Genomic DNA, 2,560 nt, shown 5'->3' with positions numbered 1-2,560 from the left:
GTGTTCGTAATTTTTTTTTTGTCCAGAAGGAAACAGAAGAGAGAAATAATACTTTGGATAGTTATTGAGTGTATATTTAAGTATATTGGAAAAATTTGTCGGAAAGTATTACAAAATGGCGACACTGCAGCAATTCTCCCGAGGTGTGCTGAATTCGAGGCGATCTGCGGCACACACTATAAATGGTGGCAGTTTCAGTCTGAAAAAAAGAAAAACAGTCTATGTAATCTGCATGAGTGTAGCTAGTGACTCACACAGGGAATTTAAAAAAATATTTGTATTTGTGTAATTGGCGAGAATTTGATAAGAAAGTTCAATTTTTATCAAGAGACACAGCCATTTGTTAATAAATATTGTTTAAATTTACTAATCTAAAATCCCCTCCATGTTGGCTCTGAAATAATAGTTCAAAGTTGTCAGATTTTAAAATAAAAAGATCGAAAATTTTTGGAGTTATGCTGCGTGCTGTTTTGAAAAATTATATTCCGAGGATAACGCGTTTCAAGTTTTGAAGCGTCTAATAGACATGAACAACGAAACAAAGTTTCTTTTAGAAAACTCTTACCATTAATTAGCTATCAAAGGACAGGCCTGTCGTTCTGTTACCGTTGCTATCGAAACCATATCCAGTAGTTTATTGGAGAATGATTGGAATATCGACCGTGGCAGTTCCATGAACGCACAAAACTTTACAGTTCCGTTTAACCCTAGTCCAAACAGGTGCATTTCTAGACGGTAGCAGTAATCCACTAAATTACAGGCCCATATCATTAACATCGATATGCAGCAGGATTATGGGACATATATTGTGTTCGAGCATTATGAATTACCTCGAAGAGAACAGTCTATTGACACACAGTCAACACGTATTTAGAAACCATCGCTCTTGTGAAACATAAGTAGCTCTTTTTACACACGAAGTGTTGAATGCTACTGACGAGGGATTTCACATTAATTTCGTATTTTGAGATTTCCAGAAGGCTTTTGAAACTGTGCCACACAAGCAGCTTGCAGTGAAATTCCGTTCTTATGGAATATCGTCTCAGTTATGTGACTGGATTCGTGATTTCCTGTCAGAGAGGTCAACTTCGTAGCAACTGTCGGAAAGTCATCGACTAAAACAGAAGTGATTTCTGCCGTTCCCAAAGGTTGTATTACAGGCCCTCAGCTGTTCCTTATCTATACAAATTGTTTAGGAAACAATCTGAGCAGCCGTCTTAGGTTGTTTGCAGATGATATTGTGGTTTATCGTCTAGTAGAGTCATCAGAGGATCAAAACAAACTGCAATCGACTTATAAAAGGTATCTGTACGGTGCGAAAATTGGCAATTGACTCTAAATAAAGAAAAGTGTGAGATCATTCATATGAGTGCTAAAAGGAATCCGTTAAACTACGGTTACACGATCAAACAGTAAAAATCTAAAGGTCGAAATTTCAACTAAATATTTATAATTACAATTACGAACAACTTAAATTGGGAAGAACACTAGAAAATGTTACGGGGATACCAAACGGAAGAGTGCATTTTATTGAGAACACTTAGAAAAATTAACAGATCTACTAAAGAGACTGCCGACGCTACGCTTGTGCGTCATCTTTTGTAGTATTGCTGCGCTGACTGGGATCCTTAACAGATAGGATTAACGGAGTACATCGAGAAACTTCAAAGAAGAGTAGCATGTGTTGGGTTATCGCAAAATAGGGGAGAGAGTGTCATTGATACGATACAGAATTTAGGAGGGTCATCATTAAAACAAAGGTGTTTTCGTTTGGGCGGAATTTTCTCACTTAATTTCAATCACCAAGTTTCTCCTCCGAATGCGAAAATATTTTGTTGACGCCGACCTATATAGGGAGAAACGATTATTGTAAAATAAGAGAAGTCAAAGCTCTCACGAAAGATATAGGTGTTCGCTTTTGTTGCGCGTTGCTCGAAATTAGAATGGCTCTGAGCACTATGGGACTTAACATTTGTGGTCATCAGTCCCCTAGAACTTAGAACTACTTAAACCTAACTAACCTAAGGACATCACACACATCCATGCCCGAGGCAGGATTCGAACCTGCGACCCTAGCAGTCGCGCGGTTCCGGACTGAGCGCCTAGAACCGCTAGACCACCGCGGCTGGCTCGAAATTCGTATATGCAGAGTTATTGTGAAGGTCGTTCGATGAACCGTCTACTAAGCACTTAAGTATGATTTGCAGAGTACCCATGTAGATGTAGAGGAGGATTCGACGGTTGATTTCACTTGCGTTTCGTATAAACTTACTACTTGGTAGAACTTCTGGGCAGTTTGGACAAGCAATAATTAATGTGAAGTCTCAGCCTCGATGATTTCGTTCTTGGTACGTGATGTCTCCATTTCAGGTATTGAGAAACAATAGAGCAAACGGGAAGAAAATTTGTAATCCCCTAGCTCAGTCGGTATTCCCATTAAAATCTTCGTCACTGTCTTTCAATTTGTTAACAGAGGCACGGACCCTTTCTGAGCTTCTATCTGCCTCATTATCTATTCCCTGACCGATTTGAACACATACCACTTCGACGCCGCGTGGGA

The sequence above is a fragment of the Schistocerca serialis genome, chromosome 8 (assembly GCF_023864345.2).
Source record: "Schistocerca serialis cubense isolate TAMUIC-IGC-003099 chromosome 8, iqSchSeri2.2, whole genome shotgun sequence".
In the NCBI taxonomy this organism is placed as follows: domain Eukaryota; kingdom Metazoa; phylum Arthropoda; class Insecta; order Orthoptera; family Acrididae; genus Schistocerca; species Schistocerca serialis.
This window is presented reverse-complemented; position numbering follows the sequence as displayed.